The following is an 11799-nucleotide window of genomic DNA, read 5'->3' as shown; positions in this document are numbered from 1 at the left end:
CTCTCTGACCTACATAACCTTGTCTATGCCCCCCCCCCAGCAAGGTGAGCATAAATATTGTCCCCATTTCACAGATGACTGGGGCTCAGAGGGGGCAATCACTCATGGTCAGCCAGCCGCATAAGGTATGTCTCCTCAGCAGGCAGGATCAAAATTAGGCACCACAATGGCTAGAGGCGTCTCTCAGAGGTAAAGCCCTCCATTAGCACGTGCAAGGCTCTGGATTCCATCGCCAGTGCTGCAAACCAAACAGAACAACGGGTAATACAGTTCAGAAGTGTGGAGAGTCTGTGTCTGCCTGAAGCCTGCGAGTTTCCAGTTCTTCCCTGTACCACAGGGGGCCAGGGGGATAGGGTTCTGTCTTCTAAGCCTTATCACGGAGACTTTTCTGCAAAACATCTCTCAAGGGGTGGATAATGCCAGGCATGCCAGTGAGTAGCTGGGCCTCTAGTTGGCTGGTATTGTTTCTCTTAAGTACCGGACTCTGCTCTAGGGGTTACCTGTCTGAGTTAATGATATCTAGGACACGTTGGGAAGGAAAAAAGGCAGGCAACATATTCTCAAACAATTGCCTTCCCCTCCAAAGACAAGATTTATTTGATTCTTCTTCTTCTTCTTCTTCTTCTTCTTCTTCTTCTTCTTCTTCTTCTTCTTCTTCTTCTTCTTCTTCTTCTTCTTCTTCTTCTTCTTCTTCTTCTTCTTCTTCTTCTCCTCCTCCTCCTCCTCCTCCTCCTCCTCCTCCTCCTTCTTCTAATTGTTTGTTTGTTTGTTTGGTTTACTTTGGTTTTGAAACAAGGCTTCATTGGATAGCCCAGGTTGCCTCCTTATGTAGTCTAGGTGGACCTCAAACTCTGCATCTTCCTGTTCAGCCACTCAAGGGCTGGGATTACAGGCATGTGCTTTCATGCCTGGGCTCGTAGCTTGATTCTTGACCCTGTCCTAGAGGTAACTCCCTGTCTCTGCCTAGAAATGACTCTTTGCTCTTAACTGTAAGGACTTAGACTTTTTTTTTTTTTTAAGAAGTCGTTCATTCATTTGATAAACATTCACTAGGCATCCATTGTTTGCCAGGAACTGATGTAAACGAATGAACTAAGTTAACCAAGAGGAAACACTCTAGCTTTTGGAAGCCACAGACAAGCAAGGCAGGCGGTGATGTCATATTTTAATATCAGGTGATGAAAAGTGTGAAGGGGTTGGTGAGATGGAGCAGCCGGTCACCGCACCTGCTCCTGTTAACTTATGGCATCGGGGGGACATGAACCGAGGCACATTCCGGGGGACCTGAGTGAAGAGGCCAAAGTATGGAGCAGATCAGTTCGTTCACCTGCCATGTCCTACAAGTACCTCTCTCTGAGTACTTCCTAAGTAGCTGAAGTAGCTGAAGTAGCTGGCGCTCTGCTAGGCTGTGGGATCCAACATGAATGCAAGCCAGAAAGAGTCCCTCCTCCAGGGGCCTCAGAGTGTAACAGGGGCAGTGTACAGGAACAAGGGCACAGGCACAAACACAAACACATAGCTGTGAACATGTAAGTGTGGTGAAGGCTGGCAAGATGGCTCAGCAGGTAAAGGTGCTGGTTGTGCAAAGTTGGTGATCTAAGATCGATCCCCGGAGCCTGCCCACTGTACTATGAGATTGCCTTCTGAACTTCACACAGTTATTATGGCACACAAAATGCCACCCATACCCCTACCTCCTGTCAAACTGATGATGATGATGAAGGACATTGTGTAAAAGAATTTGAGGAGGAAAACAAGTTGGTTTTAGCAGACAATATCTCAGAGGAAGTAGCATTTCAGATTTATCCTGAAAGGTGAGGGTTGTGAACCAGGGCAAGGACAAGCCCTTTGTAGTCAGAGTATCTCAACATGGTGTCAGTAAATAGATGGAGAAAAAAAAAGACAGAGAAAAACATCAGGACCCTGAGACATGGGAAAATCACCATGATGGGCACAGGAAGAAGATGAGAGCCAGGCAGGCTTAGGTTTGTACACAGCTGTGCTCCCTGCAGCCCCACACTAGGCACCAGGCAAGCAAGTTCCCTGCCCGAAATCTGCCTGGCTTCCCTAGTATGTTTCTCTCTGGCAGCAGCTCTTTGTAATGAGCCTGTTCTGATTTCAGGAACATCTGGAGCACAGGTGCGCTGCCTTCTCATTGACCAGATGTTGAATCAGGGAGGGGGATTTCAAGGGAGCCTTGGAAAACAAGCGGGAAGGCTGAGGACAGCTCAACTAAACGTCCACCCCCGTCACTATCACACAGTCCTCGCCACACTCGTCCAGGAGCCGGAACATGTGAACTGCATGGCATTGTGCCCACTACACAGGAAGTGCCAGATGATGGGCTTTGTCAAGCACTCAGCACCAGTAAGGTGTTGTGGAATGAGCCCAGGGCCAGAATCCAAGAGATGGGTTTCCAAGTAAACCTAGGCCTCCCAGACAACTGATTTCCTCCAAGCTTTGGTTTCCTCCTCGGCAGCTGGGTGGCTGTAACCACAGGGTGCAGCTCAGTGGTACAATGCTTGCTCGGTGTTAAACTGCAGGGAGGGGCAGAGAAAAGAGGGGGCCGTAACAGCATTTTTAAATGTAACCCATTTAAAAATGATTGCATGTGTGTTGCCTACAGCAGGGATCAAGGGAGCAAGCTCAGTGGAAGAGAATGGGAAGGCAGATGCAATTAAAACAAAACAAAACTGAGTTTGAATCCTGTACCAGCCAGCTTTTGCTGCATAACCAGTAGCCCCAGATCTCAATGGCAAACAGTAGAGATGTGTGCTGCCGGTTGGCGAGTTTGTAGGTCAGTTGGAGCAGTTTTATTACAGCTACCCGTTATTTCTCCTTTCTCATCTGTAAAATGAGAAACTACCGACCCCATGAGATCAAGGCGAGGATGGCCTTAACATTCTCTGCTCAGGGGATGTTAGACAATGGATGTCCACTCTTAAAACTAACTGCGAATGCATCCTGTGGTCTCAGCTATAGATCTCTAGTCAAGGAACAGCAAATATTATTGGTTATGCCAATAGCAATGGCTGTCACCTAAATATAGACTAGAAGAGAGAGACCCACTAAGTCAATAGAAGGGAGAGAAGCACACATCCAGGGAAAAGAGACCCCTCAAATAAAACCCATGCAGAATTAAAGGTCTTGAGCAATGCGCATCTGGCAGGCGACAGCAGGAGTCAGGGGTCACACATAAGACTCTGTCTCAAGGTTAAACAAGGAGGAGGAAGAGGAGAAGGAAAAGGAGGAGGAAGAAGAGGAGGAAGAAGAGGCAGAGGAGGAAGAGGGGGGAGGAGGAGGGAGGAGGAAGGCTTCTCATTGTTAGGCATGGTAGCACATACCTTTAATCCTCCCAGTACTTAAGAAGCAGAGGCAGGCAGACCTCTGTGAGTTCAAGGCCAGCCTGATCTACATAGTGAGTTCTACAACGACCAGGACTAGCCGGGCGTGGTGGCGCACGCCTTTAATCCCAGCACTCGGGAGGCAGAGGCAGGCGGATTTCTGAGTTCGAGGCCAGCCTGGTCTACAAAGTGAGTTCCAGGACAGCCAAGGCTACACAGAGAAACCCTGTCTCGAAAAAAAAAAAAAAAAAACAACGACCAGGACTATGTAGAGATAGCCTGTCTGGGGAAGATAGAACAAAACAAAAGAAAAACTAAGGAAAACAGAAAAAGAAAGAAAATCTGTAGCTAATTACAAGCCTAGGAAATCACCATAATATATGTGTCTTCCTTTGGTTTTGGTTTGGAGTCCTGCTTCTCTAAGTCCCCTTTCTGTTGTCTCTTCTCCCTCCCTCTTTCATCTCTTTTCCTAGCCAGGGTCTCACTATGTAGCCCAGGATGGCCTCCAATTCACCATCCTCCTAAGTGCTGGGATCATAAGTGTGTGCCTCTGCTTTCATTTCTTTTTAGCATGTTTGAGAAGACATGTTCCTTACATTTCCAAGAGCTGAACTGAGAGAGAGAGATGTCAGCCCAGAGTATAGTACACTGCTGTGTGACAAAGCTTGATGAGTCAGTGAGTTGTATTAGTGTTACATATAGAAATATGGGTGAGAGGTCTTACAGGAACAGAAATGACTCAAGGACAGGGGCACTACCAAAGCCCACGCCAGCATGGGTTCAGCTTACAAAAGCTGGGAAGCTCAGAGCACATTGCACAGTCTACAGGAAACTCAACTGGTTGAAGAGTGTCCACTCTAAGTGACTCTGGTCTAAACCTCTGGTTTCTGCTTCTTCTAGGCAGCTGGTTGGGTCTCATGGTCTTCTTTGTAGCTTTTGCTCTTCTGAGGGTCTTCTTGGCAGCTTGGCTGGGCTCTTCAGCTTCCATTGTTTTCTCTGGCAGGGAGGGGCCTAGTGGATCCTGTCAATTTCAGGGACTTCCTGAAGTTGGTTTGAGTTGTTTATCATCCTGCTTAAGTTGCTTCTGTGCAGGCTGGAATTTTGTTTGTTTTGTTTTGAGACAATGTTTCTGTTTAGCCCTGGCTGTCCTGGAACTCAAGACTGTAGACCAGGTGGCCTCAAACTCAGAGATCTGCCCACTTCTATTTCCTGGAATGCTAGGAATAAAGGCCTTTAACCTCCTCTATGCCCATTGGGTGATATGGGCAGACACATGCATAGATAAGTCACTATCCCTGCCTCATGTAACTTACATTGGAAAGGCAAAACAGAAGACAAGTGAGAAAACAAATCCATGACGTCAGATGAGGAAAACGTTAGGAGAAAGAAATTAGGCAAAGCACACAAGGTAACGGGAGGAGCTATTTTCAGAACCTGAAAATATCTCTGGCGGCTGCTGACTCCCAGAACTGACCTTGGTTTGCCTATCTCACAATGAGGGTACTGTTGGGCCGAATGGTCTGGGAGGATCCTTCTGACCAGAGTGTTTCCAGTTTCTGTGGTTATGCAAGGCAGCGGTTGGACATTCCACAAGCTCTGGAAAGTCCAGGCTGTCATTATGTAGAACTGGGGAGAGGTTTGCATGGAGTGAGGAAGATCAGAAAGAGTTGGTGACATTCTGGGAGAGAGGGTGTCACGATCCAGTTCCTCAGCTGTTCTGAAAATTACCTCTTTGTGGTGTGGGGGATGCTGCTGGCGAAAGGAATTACCTCAATACACTTACAAGGGAGGCGGCTTTGATTATAAGTGGTTTATGGGCGAGGCGTCGTACTGTCAACATTCTCCCTGTGACGCCTAAGGAGGCACAGAGAGGTAGTGTCTCGCTCCAGATCACACAGCTAGAAAAGTAGCCCCATTCTCTCTATCCGAAGTGCTGTGCCTTCTAACAGGGGAAAGGGACAGTTGCCCAAAGAGAGCAACACTAGATATTGCAGAGGGAAAGACCAAAGTTAGAAGGTGAAGGACCCAGGACTTCTAGGAGATGGAGCAGTTGATGACAGTTTGGAGAACCCTGAGTTGGGTGTTTCTGCTGTTCCAGGGTATACACCCAGGCTCAGTTAACTCTGGCCTGTTCCAAATCATTTCATTTGTTTGAAATGAAGCTAGGGAATGGCATGAACATGTGACCCACGTTGTTTCCTGGACTCCTTCCAACTCAGGGATAGAAAATAAGGAATCGGTAGCAGGAACCAGCACGGCTAAGTATATGCTATGCGCCTGTCCTCCACCCTTCTTCTCCTCATTGCCCCGGGAGCTGAGGAACAAACTAACTTGTAAACTTTCCTCCAACCAGCAATTCCAAGAAACCAGCGTCTGACTGTAAGAACTGTGTAAGGGACTGATGAGATGGCTCAGTGGGTAAAGTACTTGCTGGGCAAACAGGATGACGTAAGAATTCCATTGAGAAACCCACATGAAGGTAGAAGGAGAGAGCCAAATCCATGTACTTAGCTTCTGACACCCACATTCTCATCACTACACGCAATTGCTACATCTTCATCTCTCTCTCTCTCTCTCTCTCTCTCTCTCTCTCTCTCTCTCTCTCACACACACACACACACACACACACAAACACACACGCACGCACGCACGCACACGCATGCACACTAGTAGTAATGATAATAGCAATAGTAATAAATTGAGATGGGGGAGTGGCTAGAGAGATGGCTCAGTGTTAAGAGCACTAACTGTTCTTCCAGAGGACCTGAGATTAATTCCCAGCAATCACTTGGTGGATCATAACCATCTGTAATGGGATCTGACATCCTTACATACATAAAATAAATAAATTAATCTTAAAAAAATAAATAGCCGGGCGTGGTGGCGCACGCCTTTAATCCCAGCACTCAGGAGGCAGAGGAAGGAGGATTTCTGAGTTCAAGGCTAGCCTGGTCTACAAAGTGAGTTCCAGGACAGCCAGAGCTATACAGAGAAACCCTGTCTCAAAACAAACAAACAAACAAACAAACAAAAAATAAATAAATAAAATAAATTGAGGGTGGGTTTTTTTTTTGGTTTTGGTTTTTTGTTTTGTTTGTTTGTTTTTTAAAGATTTTATTTATTTTATGTATGTGAGTACACTTGTTGCTATCCTTAGACACAGGAGAAGAGGGCATCGGATTCCATTACAGATGGTTGTGAGCCACCATGTGGTTGCTGAGATTTGAACTCACGACCTCTGGAAGAGCAGTCAGTGCTCTTAACCACTGAGTCATGCCGGGGCCTAGCAAACACAGGAGTGGATGTTCACAGTCAGCTATTGGATGTATCACAGGGCTCCCAATGGAGAAGCTAGAGAAAGTACCCAAGGAGCTAAAGGGATCTGCAACCCTATTGTTGGAACAACATGATGTACTAACCAGAACCCTGGAGCTCTTGTCTCTAGCTGCATATGTATCGAAAGATGGCCTAGTCGGCCATCAATGGAAAGAGAGGCCCATTGGACTTGCAAACTTTATATGCCCCAATATAGGGGAATGCCAGGGCCAAAAGAATGGGAATGGGTGGGTAGGGAAGTGGGGGGCGCTATGGGGGACTTTTGGGATAGTATTGGAAATGTAATTGAGGAAAATATGTAATAAAAATAAAAAAAAAAAAAAAAAACAAACCACTGAGTCATCTCTCCAGCCCCGGTTTTTTGTTTTTAATTAGAATTAGGTTCTGTGTTGTTCAGCTTTTTCTTTCCTCTTTTCTTTTTGGTTTTCTGGTTTGCTTCTTTTAAACTTTGGCTCCATGTAGGACACTGGGCAACCTTAACCTTAATTTGCTATTATAAATTGTGTGTGTGTGTGTGTGTGTGTGTGTGTGTGTAGATCAGAGTTCAACTTCAGCTGTCATTCCCTGGTAGATATTCAGCTTTGTTGCTGACAGAGTCCCACTATGTAGCTCTAGCTGGCCTGGAACGCCCAGTGATTTGCTTGCCTCTGACACTTGAGTGCTGAGATGAAAGGAGTTTTCTTTTCTTTTTCTATTTTGCTTTTTTTTTTCTTTTTGAGTCAGGGTCTTTCTTTGGTCTGGAATTGGATGAGTGGCTGGCAACAAGTCTTAGGTAATCTCCCTATGTCTGCTTCCCCAGAGCAGTGTTACTACTGAAGCTGGCCACGCCTCAATTATGTATACTTGTTGCTCCCAACCCAAGAAGTCCAGGTTCAAATCCCATAAACCCAGGGATGACTACAGGGAAACACAGTTGCATCCTTTTAAGAGATTCTCAGAATCTGAAAAGGAAACGATGAAGTCCAGAGTTCCAGGTGTTTGGGACAGTCTTGCCAGCCAAGAACTTTTGCTAACTATGAACTGGCCATTACAGCTTCTTTTGGTAGTAACCCCCACCCCCACCCCAGATTACTATTATTTTAAAGGTACATTTATTTTTTTTTAAAGATTTATTTATTTATTATATGTAAGTACACTGTAGCTGTCTTCAGACACTCCAGAAGAGGGCACCAGATCTCATTACAGATGGTTGTGAGCCACCATGTGGTTGCTGGGAATTGAACTCTGGACCTTCGGAAGAGCAGTCGGGTGCTCTTACCCACTGAGCCATCTCACCAGCCCCTTAAAGGTACATTTTTAAGTTAGTAGCTAACATTTCTCATTAGATGTTCAAATAGTTGCAAAGGTCAGTTTCCCAGTTTATTGTAAATCACACATTTACAAATGTCTACATTGTTCCTTTATATGTATCTAGTTGAATCTTAAACAATAACATAGAAAAGAAAAGAAAGGAACAGGGGAGAGACTGCTCAGCAGTTAAGATCACTGGTTGATGTTGCTGAGGACCTAGGTTCAGTTCCCAGGACCTATATGATGGTTCACAACCATCTGTAACTATAGTTCCGAGGGATCGGATGCCCCTTTCTGCTTCCTCGGGTACCAGGTACACGTGTGATGCATATGTATGCATGCAGGAAAAACACTTGCACAAATAAACAAAACCAAACAAATCTTTAAGAAGATACACGAATAAACAAAGTTTGAGTTATTGTCTTTTCTACTTATACTTAATTTTTTTTTTGTTTTTTTTGTTTGTTTTTGTTTTTCGAGACAGGGTTTCTCTGTATAGCCCTGGCTGTCCTGAAACTCACTTTGTAGACCAGGGTGGCCTTGAATTTAGAAATCCGCCTGCCTCTGCCTCCGGAGTGCTGGGATTAAAGGCGTGTGCCACCACGCCCAGCTAAATTTTACACTCTACATGCTGCCACAGAATTTCCTTATAATGTATTGTTTACATGAGACTTATTGATGACTTTTCAGTGTGCTTGTGTGTGTGTTCACATGTATTTATGTTCACCACATGAATACTCCATCTCTCCAGCTTCTCTGTATGTTGCCTGAAACAGTTTTAATATATAGGCCAGGCTGGTCTCACACTTGACATCCTTCTGCCTCAGTGCTGAATTATAGGTACTCACTGCCATGCATATTATTTTACTTTCTAGAGCATGAGACCAGGTATTAAATTTTCTGTCATTATGATTCTTGTTAGAATACAACTGATTAAAATGTTTTCATATATTACAACTTTTTAAAGTCTCAATAATTTAAGCAGCTTTCTTTTTAAAAGAAATGTATTTATTATATGTAAGTACACTGTAGTTGTCTTCAGACACACCAGAAGAAGGCGTCAGATCTCATTATGGATGGTTGGGAGCCACCAAGTAGTTGCTGGAATTTGAACTCAGTACCTTCGGAAGAGCAGTCAGTGCTCTTAACTGCCGAGCCATCTCTCCAGCCCCTTAAGCAGCTTTCTTAAGGTAGAACCAACAAAAGAAAGCACAAGAGGTTTACAATGTGCACTTGGACATACACGGTCGAGAGCTGAGGTTGTAGCTCCGTGGCAGAGCACTTGCCTAGCGTGCATGAAGCCCTGGGTTTGATCCGCAGCATGGCAAAAGCAAAACTAAAATAAATAATGATACAGGCCAAAAACCAGGTCTAACAAGTTTGATCAGCATTTACTAAGCAGAAAAAAAAAAATGAACTTTGGTTGGGAATGTCTGTCTTACTGCTGAGTGGGGCATTTTCTTCCCTCATAACTTGATTATTTAAGCCTGGATGAACACTGCTTACACTAAAATGGGATAGATTCTAGCTACAACTTTACCTCTATTTTTCATTTCATTTTGATGTTTCCCAGATGTCAGCATCAGGAAATACTTCAGAAGAATCAAGTCTTGGAGCTCTGGGAGCTATTTGTGAATCCTAACTACTAGTGTAAGTTAAATTACATAAACTTGTGTGTGTGTGTGTTTTGAAAAGGAGGGTTGGCAGGATGGCAGAGTGGGTAAACATGTTTGCCATCCTCTCGTGACCTGAGATCAATACGTGGGACCCGAATAACAGAGAACAAACCTCTGCTGGTTGCTCCATATGTGGGCTGTGTCATGTGCAGCGACCCCTCCAAAAATAATCTTTAAAAAAAAAAAAGAGAAAGGCTAGCCGGGTGATGGCACACACACCTTTAGTCTCAGCACTCTGGAGGCAGAGGCAGGCAAATCTCTGAGTTTGGGGCCAGCCTGGTCTACAAGTGAATTCCAGGACAGGTAGGATTACACAGAGAAACCCTGACCCGGAAAAACAAAAGCAAACAAACTAACCGGCTGGCCGTACATCTCAGTGGTAGGATGCTTGCTTAGTTTGCGTGCCTTTGGGTCAATCATCTATATCAAATAAGTAAACAGTTCTGGGTCTGCGGCCTTCAGAGACTCATCACTCACACTACTGATACATTTTCACCAAGAGGAGAGGTAGCTAGCGATGCCAGGTCTACACCCCAGACTCCACTTTTCCCAAATGTAGCAACTAGGCTCTATTGTTAGTCAGGGGTTTTAAAGTAACATCCTGTTTTTTAAAAGGTATATCTTCCAGGTGTTCATGCTATCTCCAGCAAAAACAAGCTTTTGTTTACAGAAGCAGAAACGGGGATTGACCTCGCAAGCCATTATCTTGCATAAACAACCCTTTTGTTAAAGTTGTACAAGCCCGGGCAATTACAGAAACAACTTTTAGCTGCCCTTAACATGCAGAGGTCCAGTTTTGCTTTATATTCTCTTAAGCACAACATTATTTAAACTTTGAAATAACATAAGGTCAGCCATCAACAAAACGTTAGCCACCAACATGTTAGCCATCACTATAAAACATTAGCTATACCTTCATTATTAATGTTTTTGAGATTGTTTGCACCAACCCGGCCTGGCCCAGGCTTGTTTTACCAGCTACTTGGGACACTGAGGTAGGGGTGGGATGAGTTTAAGGCCATCCTTGGGCCAGTTTAGCCAAATCCATGGAAAGACTGGAAACCATTTGAATTGCGAAATGTTTTCTTTCTATTATTTATTTACTTCTTTACTTTTGAGACAGGTTCTCTCTCATTGCGTAGCTCTGGTTGGCCTGGAACCTGAACTATAGAACAAATTGTCCTCAACCTCAGAGATCTGCCTGCCTCTCCTATAAAACCATGCCTAATAAGAAAGGATTTCTCCTTGTCATCCTCCTTCTTCTTTTGAGACAGGGTCTCTCTAAATAGCCCTGACTCATTGTGTAGACCAGGCTGGTCTTGAATTCAGAAATCTACTGGCACATGTCACCACCCCCGGCTTATGAGAAAGTTTCTTATTCTAGTTAGAGTGATTCACTTATTTTCTTAGTGCCCAACTTTTAGGGAAGTATATTCAAATAATTGAGAACAATTGCTCACCGTTAAGTCTGGGGCAAGATAAACCCACTGTCAGTATTGGAAATCTGTTTTTCTCTCAAAGCTCTCTGCCACAAGAGACTTTAATTCTCGGGAAATAATTAAGGGCTAGAATAAGGAAAGCCAAGGAATAGAACAGGATAGAGTATGCCCTGCCTGTATTCTTATGGAGGGAGTAGTGCTGAGCTGGGACATTGTAAGTTAGGGTTAGCTTAGGCAATTCAAAGAGGAACAGGGGCGAGGGGCATACTTACCTCGGAAAGCATGTGAATTCAGAATATCCTAAGACAGGCCAAAATGCCCTAATTCCAAAACCACATTATGTATGCACAAATGTACCCTTAGAACAAGGTATCCGTATTTCAAAGGTCGAAACTTTTGATTGATGGTTCTAGCATGCCCCTCCCCCTACTTTTTTAAAGACAAGGTTTCACACTGACACCAGCTGGCTCATTTTAAAACTCCGACTGTCCCCTTGCCTCAGTATCTCAAATGCCAGGATGACAGCCCTTCCCCATCACGTGTGTGCGTGTGTGTCCTTCAGTTCTTCGATTACTGATTTCATCAGTATCTGTGCTGAGGGTGGGGCTAAAGAATCTTACCATTACCTACTTTGTTAGGATGGTGTTAGAAGCAACGTTCTTGGATCCGGTGTAGAAGCCGCCTTGAGAAATAAGAGATTCAATTGAGAAAGAA

Source organism: Mus caroli, chromosome 2 (assembly GCF_900094665.2).
Source record: "Mus caroli chromosome 2, CAROLI_EIJ_v1.1, whole genome shotgun sequence".
Lineage (NCBI taxonomy): Eukaryota > Metazoa > Chordata > Mammalia > Rodentia > Muridae > Mus > Mus caroli.
This window is presented reverse-complemented; position numbering follows the sequence as displayed.